Source organism: Idiotropiscis lumnitzeri, chromosome 19, assembly GCF_059441095.1.
Source record: "Idiotropiscis lumnitzeri isolate Australia: NSW breed Sydney's pygmy pipehorse chromosome 19, RoL_Ilum_1.0, whole genome shotgun sequence".
In the NCBI taxonomy this organism is placed as follows: Eukaryota; Metazoa; Chordata; class Actinopteri; order Syngnathiformes; family Syngnathidae; genus Idiotropiscis; species Idiotropiscis lumnitzeri.
The window spans coordinates 10,747,391-10,768,067 of record NC_142409.1 but is presented as its reverse complement, the minus strand read 5'-3'; the positions used below and the strand labels follow the sequence as shown (position 1 = coordinate 10,768,067).

Genomic DNA, 20,677 nt, shown 5'->3' with positions numbered 1-20,677 from the left:
AATATTTGATCACAGACATTTTAAATGTTATTTTCTAAATATTTTATTTTGCATCCTCTATGAATGACAGTTTAAAAATAAATAATTAAATCAAATTTGATTAAAAAAAATGTAAAATAAAAAATCAATTAAATTTGAGGTCAAGCTAGTGATAATTCGACAATGAAAAGATTTGCTGGAAGTCTCCATTTTCACAAAAATCTCATGGGATCTTGTTACGACCGATAGAAAAGTGGAAAAAAAAAACATTTACAAGCAGAAAGCGTCTTCCGTGCCGAAAAGACGTCTCACTAAATGAGAATAAATCCGACTGACAAGTTGTTCAGCCCGATGCCAAGTCGCACGACGGTGGCCCGCGTCATCTTATCAAGACTATTTTGCTTTTTTGCCTTTCCACTTGTCAAGCGTGAGTGCGCCGTACAAGCCCTCAAGCGAGCACTTTCTTTCTTCAGCCTCCGATGGAAACCATTAGTGAGCCTCCGATGGATAAAATACAACACGTTTGTAATTCTCCCGCCACTTCGGCCAAAAGCCGCACTCTCAGAAACACTCCATCAGGCCGCAGGAGCTCTGGAGTGAGTCAAGAGAACGCCATTCGCGCGGCTCTCACGGGTGGCTTACTGACATGTCAAATATCGCTCCGATAGAAATGATCAAAACGAGAGCGATGGCTAATTGCGTTAAACGGCTTTCCACTGAGGTCATTGACGAGAGTTACAACGACGGACTGGCGTTTCCATGAATTCATGGTCATTTTCGGCGCGTTCAACGGGCTTTTCATTTGGGCGACAAAAGCGGCGCTCTAATCCACTTTGATGTGTGAAAGGGAAAGTTAAATTGCCTTGAAGAATGATGGTCTCAACAGGACAAGTTGGGTGTCAGTTTTTAGATGTCTTAATAACATGTCTGCGCTGCGTGTCAAAATGAGGGCTGAAGGGTTCTGAAAAATAAGCTAAGTGGGACTTTTTTCCCCCTCCGCTTTTTAATGCGACTGTGATTTAATATGGGCTGATTTTTTTTTCTTCAATATCCTGTTCCAATGATTTTTTTAACAAACACAAGGAATAAATTAATCTGTATAGACAATATTATATTTATTATACATTAATGTACACACTAAATGAACTCTGAATTAATTTCAAAGACAGTTTTGGGATATTTTTCTACTATGATTATAATTATTAAAAAGCTCAGGCCAACAAACAGACGAAAGTTGACAAGAGCAATTTTTTCAGGTTGCAAAGGAAGAATACAAAGTGCTTTTTTTCTGAATTAAATAATTTGTAAGCATGTATTTATTTATCTATTTATTTATTTATTTATTATTATTTTTTGTTTTTTTAATTAATTAATTAGGCAAATGTTCTTAAATGAGCCGAAAGATTACTGTATTTTCTGGACCACAAGCCACAGCAACTCTTTTTGGGAAAAAGAAAAAGAAAAAAAAAAAGAAAAGAAAACAACTTCCAAGCTGCACCAGGCTATCAGCCGCAGTTTTCTATGCTTAAAAAAAAAAGAGTTGTTTACTGCTATAACTATAGAGTGCCCATACAGGTGAGAAAAAAATCCACAGAAAAGCCGCAGCGGTGTATTAGCCGCACGGTTCAAAATCTAGGAAAAAAGTAGCGGCTTAAGGTCCGGAAAGTATGGTATATTGTATTCAAGTGTGATCATGGTTTGTGGTTTCTGGCTGCCGGCCACTGTAGGGAAAAAAGAATGACACATTGTTGATGAAAAGCATCCACAAGGCCCAAATAGGAAACTTCATTGGCACATGGGCTAACGATTAGCATCTACGTGGAAGTGTTGTACACAGAAAGTGCCGCAACACATATAGACAGACATATAACACAAGTGTGCTGAGAAGCAGAGAGAAGAGGGGAGCCTTGTGTTCAGTATATCCGTTATCCGTATATATACACACCTTTTGTTGTGCAAATAAATAAAAAATTTAAAAAAACACGTCTCCGCTAATTGCTAAATTTCCCCCCTCAAACCACCAATAAAGTATTATCATAATCACAGTATTCAGGTAAATGTCAAGCTGCGGGAAGATGATTTAGGGCGATAACAACACTGTCAGGATAACATTCCTGCCCCGGGGGTCATTACCGGCAAATGAATTCACCCTCGTGGGCGTCGACAAAACTCAATATTTTGTGATCTCCAACGACTCCCAATTAAATAATCGATCCCAGAGCGTGCGTGAGGTTTTCTGTCATCTCGTGCGAGACACTTAACACCCCGTCACCGCCCCCTTCGGAGCACGCGCGAGCGGATTCGTGTGTAAAAGTGCGTTCAAAACGCGAGAGGCGACGTGCGTGACCCCGGACGCCGTCAACGGCAAACGCGTCTCACGCGCCAACGTGACAGCGCTCGTAAAAAGCCGATTCGTTCCATTGCACCTGTGCCAGTTCTGAATTCCCCCCCGTGGGCATTCATGCGCGAATGCGGATGAGGAGGCCAGCATATGCCGTGTGTGTGGGAGTAAGAATTAGTCAGAGTTAAACAGAGACAGACATGTAAACCTGTAATTTGTATACAGGAGGAGCTGACTTTTCCATTGCCCGCGGCTCAGTGTGCGGCTTTCCAAAGCATGCCGTAACCTCATTTGTATTTTAATTGACTTCATCACCAACTGACAAATAAGAAGCAGATCTCTGTGCGCAAGCATCAAATGCTCGGAGGTGAGGGTTGCGTTGAAAGAAAAAAATGTTTGCCATCGCCCACCACGATGGACATTGCAAGGATTAACGTATTAAACCGGACGATAAACCGAGACTTTTTTCCTCGAATTTGAACCATGCGGCTCATACAACATAGCGGCTCTTCTGTGGATTTTTCTTTTACCAGTAGGGGGCGCTCTATAACTTAGAAAATATATATATATATATATTTTTTATTTTTTTTACGGGGGAATAGTTGCTGCGGTTTATATACAAGTGTGCCTTATAGGCCAGAAAATTCTTATTAATTTTGGGGGGGGGGTAGCCAGTTCTTACAAAAACTGCAGATTTTCTGCATCTTTTGTAGTTGATTTTTTTTTTGGAATGTCTATACATGGTAGAATTCCCCACCAAGTTTCAAAAACTGTTTTCAAATACTCCAAATAGTTTTCCGCTGTGATGCGATGGTAAAAATTAAAATGTTTCGCATCACTTATTAGTACCAATTAGATAGCGTTGGGACAAGTTTGACAAAAATTATAAGAAATGTGTGCGTGTGAGCGTATTAAAAACCATACAGTGCTTATGTTCCTAAAAAGTATATTTTGCAATGCTGGAGAAAAAAAAACTTCTGGCTTGCGCTATCTGGCGCATTTTTGCTGAATTCTGAGGAAGTGAAAGCTCAAAATGGAGCATTGGAATATTAAAGCGGAAAATAAACATCAACGTTCGGACCTGAAAAACTCATTAAGCAAGCTCACCCTTGCAAAGTCTTCCATTCGTTGGCAGTGTGAAAGAATGCAGTCATCCCAACAAGCTCGGCAGGCCGCAGATAAACTCGGCAGAACTCGCCACCGAGACGCTCAGGTGACGCCGGGTCACGTCGCGCCGTCCGTCCCGGCTATCCTACATCCACGCAAGCGCCGTTTTAGCGCCAACGGGATCGGAGGCTAGCAAGCGGCACATGGCCAAGTTTTTACACACACGCACACGCACGCACACACACATGCGCACGGGTAGAGGAGGGGAGCGCTGGCAGAGGCTGAATGGGTTCACTGGCTCTGGGGGCGAAGCGAAGAAAAGAAGCAGGAGAGCTGAAACAAACGCTAGCTTCTATTAGTGGAAGTGCTGGAGTGGGGCTGGAGGGGTGAGGAATTCATTCATTTGCAACCCCCCCTCCACCGCCACCATCCCTCGCCCCTTTCCCTTCACTTCGACCCTCCCACCCCATTATCTCCTTTCTGGAAAGGCGGCGGATGAAAAGAATGCCCCTTGCCCACTCCCCCAGTGGCGGCACTTCTCTTTCTTAAAAAAAAAAAAAAAAAAAAAAAAAAAAAAAAAAAAAAAAAAAAAAGTAAGAATTCCAACAGACTCGCTTAATTATACACGATACAGACAAGGCCCTTTCTCTTTCCCCATCTAAAACAGATTGCTTCTCCCCGGGGAGGGGATTATTAGACAAGGAGGATGACAAAGAAGGGACAGTGCAGCCCTCTGTTTAGGTGGGGGGGGGGGGGCAGGGGTGTGTGTGTGTGTGTTAAAGCCTGCACGGGGTGCGCGTGTGCGTGTGTACACGTTTTCCGATGTTTCTTTTATTCACGCCCGTGCTGCGGGAAGATTACGTTGGCGCTCGTGCCTCGGACTGACACGCCGTTAGTCCCTTTTTCCTGGGTGAAAGGTGGCGACAGGGAATAAGGGGGTTGAAGTTGACGTGTGAATTTATTTGGCTTCTGTGTGAAAAGTGAATTGTGGCAAATAAATACACGCGCCACAGCGTCATCCCACATTTTTTTTATCTGATGAAAACATTGAAAATTGGCGCAAACTCGCTCCAAATTTCCAACATCTCAACCCCCTTTCACGCAGGCCATTTTTGTGGTATTTTCGGTTGCTATGGTAGCCCGCCTTTGTCAGATGTTTGTCATGGCGTCAAGGAAAAGCTAATTTAGCAAAGCAATGCATTAGAATCCCTTGCAGTGACGACGAGGAGTTGAATGTTTGCCTGTCCTGACCTTCGGCGCTCCAATGAGAGGCTGAACAAACACTTGGTAGGGGGGGCGTGGGGGCGTAGGGATTGAGGGGGTGCATTTGTGAGCTCCAAAATAGATCAATGCTGCATGGCGTGTTGCCCCTGGAGATGCCTTCTAAAAATATATAGAAATAACAACACGTAAGCTCTGAAATTGCTTTCGGACGGCTCATCGCTGAAGTCGTGTTTTAGAATAGCATGTTTAACTCAAGTTGATGTCTTTAAAGGGACGTGAGGACAACGTCATCTTGATTAGGTTAATCTTGTTTTTTGATCACTGGTCAATGATCAACTTTCACTTTAATCAATCAAAACTCATTGTTTGACGGGCTGATGTGGGAGAATGGAAACTAAACTGCAAAGTCTCCAGCAGAGGGCGCTCTTAAAAGATCAGTGAGACGTGTTGTTGCCTCACCCGCCCCCCTCCACCCTCCAACCCCAGCAACCAAAACCAATTAAGAAAGTGGAGAGCAAGCAGATCTCCAGATATGACACATAGCTTGCTGCTACCGTTCCAAAACGAGCCGCAAGAATTTGTCCCACCAATTAGTAATTAGATAAGCTCAGTGACAGGAATTACTGTTGTGTGACTGAGAAGTTGGTAGAGTTGCTACTGGAATAACGTTTGTCTTGGCCAGAGTCAAACCCCCCCCCACCAAAGTCCTAATTATTTGCAGCAGCTGCCGCTCACTCATTGTTGTTTGTAGCACACTGAAGCTAAACAGTTTTAAAGAATCGCCCGTGTAGTCTAAACACAACACAGAGCATCAGCTCAACTGCCCGACAGGAAGAAACAAAATTCTCACGTTTCAGAAGATGAAGTATCAACTTGGGCTCATATTGATGACTGAAACTGCTTGCGTTCACACTAAGCACATTCGGTTTGCTCAGAATTGGTGCCGTTGCTCTGCGTGGACCCGATCATGAAAAACGTCAAAGGGAACACACATGTAGACCGAGAGTGCTTGGCTGTGTTCACGCTTGACTAATTTGGCCGCCAACCATTTAAAGACTTGATTTCCACTCAAGAAGTGGATTAAGACCGAATCTGTTTACACTTGTCTGATCTGGTTTAGTTGAAGCAGTTTCTGTCTGTTGTGTCAAGTGTGAACACTTGACACAACATGCTAGAGAGAACGCCGAGCCAGAGTAACAGACTCCTCAGTCTAGTAAAGTCTCACAATCAAGATCGTTTCTATTTTCACACTCGGATCGGATCTTTCAGCCCCAGTTTTCAGCGTCTGACTTCAAAGCCGCAACGATCGCAGCCTACCGAGGGTTAAGTACTTCAAGTAGCAGGCAGGAAGCGCAGCTACGGCTGGTTTACCAGGGTCAACACCGGCTCGCACAACAGCGGCTTTCACCCGCACGCCGTCCCATGCGCCTTTTTTTTTTTTTTTTTTTTTTTTTTTTTACAGCTGTGCAATCTCTCACAGCGCACACAGCCCCCCCCGTCGTCGGATAGAAATGCTATACATCTCGTTCCCGTTTTTCTTCTCACTTGAGTTAAAGTTACACAGTGGCAAAGTGAGGTGCCCCCCGCCCCCGCCCCCCCCCCCCCCCCAAGACTTGACAGCACCTCAGAAGGAGCACTTTTCAGCTGCTGAGCCATTTAGCGTTAACAGATGAACAGACGGAGATGGATCGATGGAGATATTTTAGAAATCCAGGACATTCACTCTTTGTGAGTCCTGCGATGATGACCGTGTCCCCTCCAGGTCCAAAAAAGCCACAATGCACGTGGAATTGGAATTATGAATGTTCATTCATGGAACGTGGACATTTTTCATTTTCCTATATTGGGACTTGCCAAAAAATGTTCAGAAACCAAGTACGATAGGGAAATTTGGGATTCTTAACTGCGCAGACTGTCATTCGAGAGAGCCGACGCGATTCAGCAAGGGGGGTGTGTGTGAGAAAAAAAAAAATGACATTAATGGAATGTGCTGCCGACTAATCCCTTGAGACGTAGGAATTTGCGACAGAGGGAATTCTTGTCATCCCGACTTGGAAACTGAAGTCCGAACACGGCACCGCTATGAATCTCAACTCTTGATGTCCCGACGTGAACGCAGAGGATTAGTTTGGGAACGTACCTGGCAACGCAGCGTGCAGCAAACGGAATCCTGCGAGTGTTCCCGGCGCTCATAAGAGGACTAGATGGCGGTGAGGAGGGACGACTGGCAGAGGGGGGCCGGGGGGGGGGACCACACAGCTCCTGGAAGACAACCTCTCTCCTCTAATCCCCTCTCCGATGTGATGACACCCTCCAACCTCGACCATCTGTTGAAACACGTCCCGCAGCAGTCAGCTCACCCGCCGTCGCGTCGAGAGAACACCCTCCCACCCGTGCTCGGCTGGCCCAATCACAGGCCGGCTGCTGGGTGGCTCCTCGCAAACCGGGAGGCAGGGACAAGGACACGGCGCGGGACACACACACACACACACACACGCACACACGCAGTCGTTGGGAAGCAAGAAAAGCCCTGGTTGTGGTAACCTGAGAGGGAGAGTGAGAGGAGTGGTACGAGACTAAAAGAGGGAGGGGGAAGCAAAAATGAGTGTGTGTGAGTCTGCGTTGCGTGTCAGAGACAAAGTAGACGAGGGAGATGGAGATGAATGGTTGGCATAAAGTACGGAAATATTGCGACAAATGCAAAATAATGATACACGGGGTATCTGCAACTTTGAGCAAGACTTGATTGAATATGCTTTAAGGACATTTTGATTTAATTTAAAAGCTGAAATTCTTTCGACGTGACCACAAGGACCGCAATACTTCCATTACGCAAGATGTATGACTTTTTAATTGATTTTACGGTTCGATAAATTGTGACGTCATCAAGACGGAGGAGTGGAAAGGGTCATAGTTAATCACAATTATCTTGGAAAAATGTTTCAGGATCCTCAAGGTCTGGGTGAACTCAACCAATTTTTTTTTTTTAAAGGATTAGCAGATTTCTAGCATAACTGCTTTTCAAAAAGAGAAATGCTTGCGTGTTTGCAAACCACGATGCCGTCAAAGAGGATAACGCTATCGTTTTAAAAGTAACATTTAATGACGGCGCCGTATTGATACGTGGAAAACGTTGGCGGCTTCAATGCACGTCTGTTAAAAATTAGTGCTGTCGAGCGATTCAATTTTTTTTCACTAATTAATCGCGAAAAAATGTTGTAATTAATTGCATTTAATCACTATTTTTATACAAATTTTTATCAAAGCTTTAAATAGGTATTTGCTTGAATAATATAATTGATGCAAAATCACAAAATATGAAGTGTATTTTAAATCAAAAAGTGTTCCAATAGCTTTTTTTTAATCCATGAATATGATCTAAATGGAGTCAACTCTGCAGGAATATTTTTAACAAAAATATATAAACATGTTAGGTATCAAAATAAGATGTCATAAAATGAATGCCTCAAGCAGGTCTGTTTTTGTTCAAATGACATTTTGGGTTTCTGCAGGCTAAAGAAAGCTGAATTTGCTTGTCCCGGCGTCGTGCTTTGTGACAGAAATGGATCTTTTTGGACTAAAATTGACTATCAGAAGGCCAAAGGGAGATTGTTTTACAAAAAAAAAAAAATCTAAGAGGCCTCGCGTCAACAGCCCCTCAGTTTGCGGTCTTGCCTAATCAAACTGCAAAGCCGTAAAACAGCGCATTGGCCCCATGGTGGGAATGCTGCTGGCACTAAACTGTTACATCTGCACACAGTGAAGCCGCTGCGGCGGCCCTCACACCTCCGTGCGATAAATCCTTACAGTTCCACGGCCGCATTCCTGCCCCTCACCACCTTATTGCCTCCAGTGAAAGAAGGAGGGGCAGGGGGACAAAGTGAGGGAGGGGGGAGGGAGGAGGGGGCACTAAAATTACAAAGCTAAGGGAAGAAGAGAACGGAGGAAGCGGCTTGATAATGCATCTTGGCAGCGTGGGGTGTTAACAGAAATGGCCGGTGGGGCATTTAATTCAAATCGCTTTTGATATCAGCCATAACTTCGCAATTATAGAAAGCGTCATTTAGGAAACAAAAATGACACCTCGCCAAAGTCTGGTAGTCCAACTGGTAAATATCAAATCGAATCTTTTGCTCCTGACGCTCCAAATCAAATCATGAAATAATCTAATTCAGGTGTGGGCAAACTACGGCCCGGGGGCCACATGCGGCCCGTTAAGCGAACTGGAAAAAAATGAAATGAATAAACTTTGTTAATGTTTTATTTTCTAAATACTGTGGTTTTTCAAAGACAGATATTTTGTCGTAACGCTTTTGTTCACTTTCATTTAAAATTAAATGTATTAATTTCCTCTGATGAGGTGAGGTTACCAAAACACTGATTTAATTTTTAAATATTGTGATTTAATATGCGATGACTTTTTTTAAGGTCCTCACCCTGTTTATTTATTTATTTTTTACGAGAAAAGGCATTGGGAATAACTTAATCCAACGAGTATTACAACTGACGTTGTAAACATGTAAGTCAGTGCTTCTGATTTTGTTCAGGGCAGCAGAGAAGGCCTCGCTGTTCCTGACGCTCCACCACTGGTGAACAATGACTGGTGTCCGAAATCAATCGGCCAATTTTCCACTCATTCATGCACAAAAAAAAGGTGCATTAGGTGAGAAAGGCTGTCAAATGAATCATTTTGTCGAACCACTGTCCCACTCACTGGGCCATTAAAAAAGGATTACGAGACCCTGACGATGCCCGGGAGCGACTTCAAAGGCGACGGCCCTAATGAGTTAATACCCACTTGATATCCGACGACATCACAGTGAGTTAATCAGAGGTGCGAAACGGCAAAAGGGTGGTGGGGGGTGTTGTCAACTTGTGAGCAGCGCGCCATTTGCATCCTGTGGGCAGCGTCAGAAGGCCTTTGTGAAACACAAATGAGCTCAAGCACGTCAACGCATGGCTCTGGAGCGGCACACACCTCTATTAACATCCCAAAAAGTGGGCTGCTCAACGACCCCCCCCCCAAAAAAAGTAAAAAAAATTTTTTAAAAAAGCCAATAAACATGATCAATACGCATGAAAAAAATGTCAATTACACATATAGTTCAATTATATAGTTAGTGAAATGTGAAATGATTAAACTATTAATCAAAATGCATTTAATTAGTCGCAGGTATTTACATTTCAAAGTGTTGAAACTTTTAATTTATTGAATGATATAGAAAAGTTTGCTGATAGCTAATAAACATGATTGAAATGTGCCAAATTGACAGATATTGAAATTAAAATTGATAAAAAGTAATTGCCCACCTATTTAACAGTTTATTAAAATGAGATTTTGTTTTGCCAATACAGAGGATCAAATGTCAAAATGGGAATTAAGCAGATAAGTTCATTTAAATGTGAAATAATGAAAAAATCAGTTAAATGTCAAAATTTACATAAACATCCATTTTATAGCGAATATGTGTAATGAAATATGACAGCATTTTAAATAAAAAAAATCATTACTAATAAAATCAAGTGTGAAATATTAATTTAATTAAATTTGGAAATATAACATCAAAGACTTATTCAAAAAATAAGTTCACAATTTAGTTGTTGTGATTAATCAAAATGTGGAAATTAAATTGTTCGTTGATGACATTTTGGAATCTAATAATTGCAGTGAACCCATTTAATAAGCGAGATATGAATTTAATCTATGCGTAGGTTCATTACTTCAATGCTCAGTGGATAGATTTCATGATTTTCTGAACTGATACATTCACATAACAGTCAATAAATGATATCCAGACACAATTTTCTCAACTTTTCATTTTGTTTGTGACAAAAAGCCCGATGTAAACGTGTGACATTATTAGAACCGTACTACGATGACGCTTTTAATATCGGACACCCCTGGGAGCCGAACGTCAATGTTAGGGCTTTCCTCCTGTATGAAAAAAAAAATTAACGCGCTTGAAGAGTGAATCTGCTTCATCTTTTCACGTCACTTTTTCAGGTGCTGCGTCCACTTACTACTGTGACGCCTGTTGAGGATATTGGATTAAGCCAAACAAATCCCATTTTCGCCGCTAATGCGTGAAACGTAGTCCAGATTGTTCTGATGTTTGAAATGGGCTGGGAGTGGGGCTGGGAGTGGGGGGGGGTGCAAGCAAGGAACAGACCAGGAAAGAGAGACTTGGTGTTGTGAGGGACTCAAATTAGATTAACTAAATTCACAAAAGAGGGATGGAGAGTCGGGCTTGCGGGGGCGCTCCACACATCCCCTGCCCACACCTCCACCCCATTCTCACGGCCGAGGGGTTTCCAAAGCGCCTTCAGGCGGGGGCCTGGGGGGTTGTGGGGGGGCGCCAAATCCCTACGCTCTTTACTGGATTAAAGATGGCTGCCCCCGCTGGAGAGCTGGGGAGATCTAGGGTTGTTTTTCCAGGAACCGAGCACATCTGTAAACAGCATAAATCCACGAGGACGGAAAGGGTTATCAGACTCACCAAAAAAATAACGGAAGGGCTCGGAATCGTGTCGAAGCGTTCCTTTACTCCGTAACAATGGCCAAGTGTCGCAGGAAGTTCTATAAAATGAAAATATATCATATATATATATGCAAATAATATAAAATGTACTTTTTGGCTTCTCTATCCGTCAATGGCAGTGAATGAGTTAACTGCAGGAGGAATAATCCCTCCCAATTGGACTAATGCTACGATCAAGTGGATGCCCTCCGCAGGGCATGCAGGTGCAGAAAGAAGTCGGTGTCTTTCTTGGGAATTGACGCGGAATGGGGAGGGCCGAAGTCGATTCTCAAATTTTCAGGCTTCAGAGGTTGAATCGAAAGCATAACCAAGATGATACGCCACCGCGACGTATGAGCGAGGATTCTCCCGCTCTGATGTGCTGAAAGCCATTACGCCCTTCCACACTGCCTGTTGACTGGCCAATTACAGGAGGATAAATTCCAGATCCACAATTATGGCTCTGATCCTTTTTTGCGGCATGTCCGTGTAAAAGTTGGGTATTACTAAACGTTAGGAAGTCCTGCTGCTATCCAGAAGCCCAGACAATGCAAAAGGGCTGAATCGGTGTCATGTCGACTTCCTGCCAGCAAAGCACATCTGAGGTATAGGCAAAGAAGAATACAGCGGGAGACCAGGAGGGGACACGCACAGTTAATCATGAATGGGACAAGTGATAAATATGGGAGAGGCAAGACAGACGAGAGACATGAATACAGTAGGCACGGCGGGGCGACCGGGGTCAAGGAAATAAGATGGAGTGAAAGCAGAGAAACGTCCCGCTGTGCTATGCAAATACTGCACCATGTGTCAAAACAGTTGGCCTACCTACGGACGGCATCCAAAATCGGGCGGCTTTTAACTCATTCACTACCAGCAAAGTAAAAAAATAATAATAATTTTGACATCTTTAGCCGTCAATGGCAGTGAAGGAGTTCAAGACCGAGTCTAATAAATTAAAAAAATTGTTTCGGAATGCAATGTAGTCGTCCCTTGCCCGCTATATAAAATCTTGAGCGTCTTCGTTGACCACTTTGCCACTGAAAAATGTTGGTGTCCTGTCACTTAAGTCAACATCGACAAAGGTGACGCTTAGTTTGGCCGCAGAGCTGCTAACAGGCTACGCTAGCTCATCATGAGGTCGTTGACGGCGATGTGAGCAATGATGATGGGATTTACAGGACTGTGACAACGTGACACGTGTGTGTTGCCATTTGCGCCGACATTCCCCCGGAGGGGGGCACGTGTGACCCTGGGGGACCAAGTTTTTCCCCTGCCGTACTACAATAAAGTGTAATTGCACATCCGCTCCAGTAGGGGGCAGTGGCACTCTCCTTGCCCATTGTCCACAATCTAGGTTTGTTTTGCTACGAAAATGCTATTATTTATAGTTGTGGAGGAGAGTGCGTGGTGGTGGGGGTGCGAATTTTTTTTTTCTAGGTGGGGGGGGGGCGTAACATCAAATAATTGACAAGCACTGAGTTGTGGTCATTCGACTGCTTTTTAATAACAAATTAAAGCCACTGACTTTATGACGTTCTATTCATAAATCCAGAATAGCAGAACACTTAAGGGAACTAAAGTCTGTTTGTTTAGTATGTGATGTTCTTATCCTTTGGCCTACGCCCGGTTACTCGCTCCACTGAACGTGTACATCTGCCAATTTTAATGCAAAAAAAAAAAAAAAAGATAAGCAGATCTGCTCCGAAATTTAATAGGTTCAGCAAAAGTTCACCAAAAAAAAAACTCTGTAAGATTCTTCCAGACTTCCTCGAGCAGGACAAACAAGAGGACGAGGCAACAATAAGAACATAATCTCCCAGGCCGGGGGTGCAAACACTTTTGGTACGTCCACATTTCGCATTCAGCAAGCGCAAAGACAAAAACTGGATGTTAGCGGATCAAAAAGTGCATCCAGATTTTCCCCAAATAACAACAACCATCAGAGGAGCCAAGATGTCAGAAATACTTAACACGCAGTTGTTAAAACCAGAGCTCACATTCGCTTGATTTTCTCACCGTCCACGTTCAGAGGGGAGGGACTGCACCGCTTTCAAAAGTCACTTTGAATACATTTAAATGAGTTCAAATGAATGTGAGTTGTAAAACATTTTTTTTTTTTAAAAGTACCTCAGATTTCCACCGACTGAAGGAGGGTCTTGAACGTACCCCGGGAACGATAAACCAAGGTGCACTGCAATGTCAAAATTTGTGCCGGACCACCCAGAAGGAGTGATTTTGAAAACTGGATTAGAGCCTTTAACTGAGAACTGATAACACGAGGGGTTCGTCCATGTCCCCGATCGCCTCTGGCTGCACGCCAAAATGGCGCCGTAAACCACGAGAAGATGCCGGAGATAGGCCGGCGAGATCTGCATAACTCTCACAGGGTGTGGTGAGAAAGACGAAGAACTGTAAGTCATGTATGAACATCGGGATGGCGTCCATCAAGGAGCGCCTCGAGGGAGCGCTTTCCACCGCAATTGAGCTAAATTCCACTTGTCACTTTTGTCGAATTTACAAAAGGAGAGAATGGCGTTCATGAGTGCAAAAACGGACGAGCACGGCACAAGATGTGAGAGTGGATAGATGGAGAAGATAAAAAAAAAAAATACATATATATATATATATATATATATATATATACATATATATATATATATATATATCAACGCTAGCAAATAAGGGATTAGCAAATCATTTCTGAAAAAGCACCAAAGACTCCGGTCAGTCTCCCGGGCAGCCAAACAATCTGCTCCTCGAGCGTTTGTTTCCTTTTTCAATTCTGCACTCCGTTCAAAGAGCGCTAATTGTTGTGGTAACCTCCAGCGACTTCCTGTCTTCCATCCATCTTCACAAATTCCGCATTTCTGGAAGTCCGACTTGGCTGAATCCCGTTCGGGTGAGAAGGTGAAAAGCTTCTCCTGGGAAGGAAGGGCTCGAGTACTTGGCAACGTTCAAAATAATCCCACAAAGCCGTCTGTGGCGGAGTGGAATAAGGATTTGCGTCAGGTACAGAGGCCATTCATTTATCTTCTCAAAGGCTTTATTTCTGGCCCTCAGCCATGATCAGAACAGAGTTTCTTCTTTTGGCGGCTCAATGAGGCAAAGAAAAGATCCGATTGCGACATGGTGACTTTGTAGCAGGACGATCCATCAAAAAAAAAAAAAAAAAAGTCCTGACCACTGCGATACCCCGAAGTTCCTGCAGACGCAAAGAAGCAGATGAGCTGCTGAAGAGCGTGAAGGCAAAGTAGATGCTTGTGTTGGCCGGGCCAAAAAGTTGCACCACAAAAACCTCGGCCAATCTTCGACTGGCAACATCTTTTATCCGGATTCTGCTCACCGCGTCTTTTTGATCACTACAAAAGACTACGATAAATAAATGGAACCCTGGAAAGACGACATCCACCTCCGACCGGACACTCGGATTGATTTCGAGCGATGACTTGCCACCGCCACAGATTGCACACGCTCAGTCAACCGGAGAAGCCACCGACAAGCGCCGACGACTGCCAACGCGCCGGACTTACCGCAGGGACGAAGGCCGCAGAGCACTTTCCAGACAGACATTTTGATTTGTGTGAAAATACCAGCACTATTCATGTCCCATAGAAAAAAAAAAGTAGATACGTTTTGGATAAAAGTCTCAGGTAAGAACTGTCCCAAAAAAACAAAAACAAAAAAAAAAACATACCTCTGGAACAGGTGCAAATTCCTGCGATGCCAGCTTGAGTTTAGGATCCCTTAACCTGAGCCAAGTTGCTCCAGAGGCTCTTGTGCCTCATATCGGCTTCATTGTTTTACGACGTCTCAGTGGAACAAACAGTCGGCCATGACCACAAATATGTCAGACATTTCTATCTTTTAAGATAGAAAGGATTACTTTTAGTACAATGACCATGAATAGACTGTGCAGGGGGTACGCTGTCGACATACCGTACAGCGGCATGAGAATACGTCTCTTGGACAATGGGTGAGTTTTCTCAGTAAAAGGTTATACAAAAAAATGCAAATTCATGAAAAGGGAACAGTAATAAATGGGAGCTCACGATAAGGCAAATTTTTGGACATGATTCGAAATAATAAAGAAATAAAGCATATAAGCTGCAGCAACTCTTTTTGGAAAAAATTAAACAAAAAAACAAAAACAAAAAAAAAAAAACCGATATACAAGCCGCACCAAGCTATAACCCGCAGTTTTCTATGTTGAAAAAAAATGAGCCGCTACTTTGCAGCTTTTCTGTGGATTTTTTTCACCAGTAGGGGGCGCTCTATAGTTCAGAAAACACGCAAAATAAATATTTTATTTTTTTCTCTTGGGTATGTTCCGTTTTAATTAGCAAAATTGTTGCTGCGTTAAAAGGCACAGTTTTAACAATCTTTTTATGTACCGTTATGTGCATTCATAATACAAAATCGTTCTGTCCACGCCGTAAACAACAATTTTCTTTTCAATGTAGAAAACAGCAGCTTATAGTCTGGTGCGGCTTGTACATCATGTTTTTTTTATTTATTATTATTTTATTTTTGTTTTGCTGCTGCGGCTAATATGCGGGTGCGTCTCATGGTGGGCTGTTCTCTCAAAGCGCACAGTTGATGCAAATTTCTTTTTTTTTTTTTTTTAATATATGGGTTCTGTACAAAAGGCACGGGATGATAAAATGCTGTGAAGAGGCTTTAGGAGAAAAAAAAAAAACCTGAGTTGCGTGGCTGTGTGGGTGGGTGAGCACTCATTTGAAGAAAACCCGCAATAATCCAATTAAGCACATCATTTCCTTTCATACGCGGGAATGGAATCAACTGTCGGACGGCAGCCAAGTCAGAGAAAGTGAAAAGACAAAAAGGACGAGCGGAGAAAGGGGGAACTAAAAGGCCTTTTTTTTTTGTGCGTGTGTGTACTGTTCAGCTGCCATGAGGGACAAAAAGAAAAAAAAAAGCTTTAGGCCTTCAGTGCATCACTTTGTTAGCGTCTTGCTTGGCTGGCAGTCAATATTGGCCCGTCCAGGACAGCACGCTTTTTGCAAAAGCCAAGCGCGCTTTCACAGCATGAGCGCGTTTGTGTGTGCACGCCCATGAATATGCATGATCGGGAGGCTTTTTTTTTTTGTGTGTGTATCCTGCGGAGTTCTGCAAAGCAACAAGCAGAGACCACCACCATCCAAGCAAAGAAAAAAAAAATAGCGTGACAAAATCCACCGCCATCATACTTTCCTCTCTGGCTTCAAGACGGCCTTGTTTGAACAAATAATCTGGAAGAGGACAGAGGGGACGCTGGCGAAAACAATCTGTCAAGGAATTCCGAATATCCTGTGAGTAAGAGCTTATCATCCCTCATGGGGCAAGATCTCAGCCGCAATGACGAAGGCGAAAAAGAAAAAAAAAAAAAAACGGGGGCGGAGGGGGGTCGGACTTTCCAGAATCTGACGATGAGATTTACAAACAGGAACAAGGTCATCAAAGACAAAATAAACGATGATAAGAGATAAGGCAAATAAAGCAAAACAAGTTGATTCGATGAGCCCTGAAGATAAGCAGTAGAAGAAAACGTTGATGGATAAATAAATATCAACAAGTCGGAGCGGACAACATTCTGCTAATATAGTGTGACAAGAACATGAAATGTTATCGGTTCTATTTTTTTTTTTTTTTTTTTTTTTGTGAAGCCACAACGTTGAAAATATTTGCCACGTTATCGTATTTTTCGGACTATAAGCCGCTACTTTAATCCTCGATTTTGAACCGGCTGCTAATACAACGGTGCGGCGTTTCTGTGGATTTTTCTTTCACCACTAGGGGCGCTCTACAGTTCAGAAAATACGTTAAATAAATGGCAATTTTTTTTCTCTTGGGTCTGTTTAGTTTTAATTAGCAAAGTTGTTGCAGTGTTAAGCGAGTTAGCGTGTGACACTAATATAGGAGTCAAGTCTACGATTTTGTTGCCAGGATGACAGAGGAAGATCGAGACCTCGTAATATTCCCGAGTAAATACGTCTGGATCACGCTTGAGTAACCTGCCGGCAGGCCGCTCGTGATGAAGTCTTTAAATCAGGCTCTGTCAGGCCAGTACGCGATTCCATCGATGAGCACCATCATAAATTTGCTGCAGTGTCAAAAAAAAAGGGGCATTTTTTACATTTCTTTACCTCAGACACTTTTGACAGGGTGAAAAGTTGAAGCGCTAAAGAGTCGATGTATTTATCCAGATGTACGGTCAATGGATCCATTTTCACATACTGCACAGATCGTCAAGCGAAAGCTAGACGGCAAAGCCAACACGCTGTCACATAAAACCGAATGGCTCGACTCATATTGATAAAGTGCACGGCTACGCTGTTTACAGAAAGGAAGGAAGGCAGTAACCCAAAAAAAAAAAAATGGGGCAACTGGGGAGGAAAATATATTAAACAAAACATCAAACCCAGTTTGTGTTGGCCAGGTGAAAAGTGCGGCCGGGTGGAGGATCTCAAGTTTCATATCCGGAAAAGACGACTACTTAGTTCCTGATGCTTCATATCCTGTTCTTGTGCGGGTCCAGATGGCCAAAGGATCCCGGGAACATCCGCAACGGAACGGCCGAGGAACTTTCATGGCGTAGAAAAGATGGGAGCGTGAGGTCGCGTCACAACACGACATGTCCAGCTCTCTTTTTCCAGAAGAAAGTGTCGACATAAATCGAAAGCAAATGTCACCGACTTTAAAACTAACGAAAAGCCACAAAATGTTTTGCGAGGGAAGTGATAAACGAGCGGGTACGAGTGGAGTCGCTCGTAATGAACTCAACAGTCCTGCAACTGAACTGTACTCGGAACTTTTGAATTTGATTTCCTGACAGAGATTAAATAACTTATCAGCTCGGTGGCAGACACACCAAGATGGAGCACGCCGAATGTTTTATGGAGCCCTGGCCACACATAACTTATCCGCTACTTGAGCTGAAGCTGGAATCAAAACGCTACGCTGACTGAATATAAAAAGCTCATAAATAACCTGGGCGGCGTCTTAGATGAGGTCGCTTTGGGAATGCAAATCCTTGCAGCCTTCCAGGTAGGAAATGGAGGGAGCGTATCATGAGACCACCTTCGCGGAAACAATTATGGTCAAACTGTGATTAAGATTAAAGATGAAAAGGGATGAAAATGTCATTCACGAGGAGAAGAGCGGTTAGCACGTGTGCGTCACAGTCAACGAGCGTTCCAATTTTAGCAACGGAGTCTCTCTTTGTTTTCGCCGAGGAATCCGGTTTCCTCCCACATTCCAAAAACACGCAGGTTAGGTTTTGACCGATGGATTCGATTGGCACAGTCAACACGGAATAACATAATCAAGACAAAAAATAAATCATGATCGTATTCTTCACATTGATGTCATTATTATATCCTAGTGTTGAATTTTTATCCAATCAAAATTCAGCGAGCTCATGTTGCCGGGCAGATTTCATAACACCAGTAGCACGCACTATTTGTCCGAGGCCTTCAGATACAATCTGTCGGTTTACAGTTGATGGACAGTCGCGAGAGCCAATCGGATCACAAGTTGATGAGAGTAAGTCCTTTTGGTGATGAACGCGTCTTGTGATTGGATACTCACTCGTGAGGGCGCACTCTTCCTCTCAGATAGCCTCAACCCAAAAGTATTGGGTGTCGTCAAGAGTCAAGGGGAAGGTCAGAGGACCTTTGACCAGGCTGTGAGAAGTCAGAGAGGTCAGGGATTAGACGGCTATGACACGTTAGTCACGGGCTCTCACAAAAGCCTCTTCAGTCCAAAAAATGGAGTGGAGGGAAACGCAGTCAGATATGCCGCAATCTCCTGAAGTGGCGGTCAAGTTTATCGCTTCTCTTCATCCATTTTTCATGAACAGAAGGTGCAAATGTGCGGAAGTGGCGCCAAAGAACCACAGCTTGGTGAACCAGAGCAGGCTGGGAGATGATCGATTGACAACGGCGGCTACGACGCCAGGGCAGGCTACCAAAATGGTTGTCTGATCCCAGTCGGTAGGAAACCAGGACGTGTTCGGAGAAAACCGGTGGGTAGGACACCAGGGCAGACATGGAGCCCAGGAAAAAAAAAAAGACCCGACACAGGTGGACCTTTGGAGGATGATGAATAAATACTCCATAGAGTGGGGGAGGAAAAAGCATCATGGGAAGTGATTAACTCATTTACTGCCATTGACGGCTAAAGACGTCCAAGATCCCTTTTTTTACTCAGCTGGAAGTAAATGAGTTAATGATTGTGAAAGCCGCCATAATCAAAACCCCGCTACTCCCACACACAGCTGCGGATCCCAACGTGTGAGGCAAAACCGGTAAGCAAAAAAACTTGATCTTGAAGTCAGATAACTCCCCGAGGGGCACAAACATGTTCAGACTCAATGCAAAACATATTGACCTATTAGAGCGCCACATCCTCCCCGTGTCAGCAGAAGATTGACTTCAGATATGTACTGCGTCCAATAAAGAAAATAGAATTCGGATCGTCTTTTGTCATTACACGGTCGAAAGAGAACAGCGAGAGAAGACGACCAGAATGCTTTTTTTTTTTTTCAGCAGGAACTCTCAGCTTCCATCTCCCAGACACATACCGATCATTACTTGCAAGTTTGCTCTGGCCGTCCATTGGATAGGAGAAGGTTATCAGATATCAGCTCTTGGTTTTGTGTGAACCAAAGCCCAAAGGCAAACACAAAGTACTTGTTATAGCAAAGATACTCCAATCTATCACCGATGCACACCCAGCCCTGAGGTGCAGATGGCGAGCTGATAACGGACAGATTCTGTTGTAATGGTTAAAAATGATGGCCCGATCAAGTTGTTGCAGGATATTGACATTGATAGACAGGCTAGGGGAAAAAAATTATTTAGTTGGGGAGGGGGGGGGGGGGTCATTTTGGAATCATTCATTCAAGGGTCTTGGACGCGACTCCCCCTCCCCGATTGACTCGGTAGCGCCCCCACTCGGAAAAAGTTGCAGTCATTTGCGAATAAACAATAAAAGGCAATGGCTGCTTCCATCGCCAAAAAACGGACATTGCGAGAGGCAGTGTAAATTATTGTCAGACATTTGCATGATTAAACGGTAAGAAGGTCTGCATTTGAACGGTGTCCAACACCACCATTAAAAAAAAAAGAAAAAAATGATGAGGCTCGCTTTCCTCTGCCAAGCTGCATAAGGATAACGTTAAATCTTAACCACTTGTTAAAAAAATATTGTCAAAAATATGAACAATATTAAGCACGCCAATCAAGACATAAAACTCAACGAATTGGTAAAGTCAACATATAAAACCTAGATTTACACCCCAAAAATATTTTAAAAAATCGTTTCGCGGGACTGTTTTCGATTCGTTCATACATTTTTGACAATCATCTGAAGAATATGTGCGGAGAAAAAACGCATTGTTTTGGAACAATATCCGTTATTTCTATTTCATCTCATTCGTTGCAAATATTTCAATAAACTGCGTTATTCTATTTGAGGTTCCGCACTAAACTGCTTGCAGATCCTG

At 43.4% G+C, this 20,677-nt stretch overlaps 1 protein-coding gene across 2 annotated transcripts in view; it reads right to left on the bottom strand.

Moving 5' to 3' along the window:
* sulf1 (sulfatase 1) overlaps window positions 1–20,677 on the bottom strand; it is a 52,374-nt gene that overhangs the window by 23,069 nt on the left and 8,628 nt on the right. Inside the window, exon 3 of one of the 2 annotated variants that reach the window (XM_088283093.1) lies at window positions 6,792–6,978. The gene's annotated coding sequence lies outside the window, so the exon portion shown is untranslated. Of the gene's footprint in view, window positions 1–6,791; window positions 7,011–20,677 lie in introns of those variants that run through there. The other variant, XM_088283094.1, reaches the window with a different exon arrangement.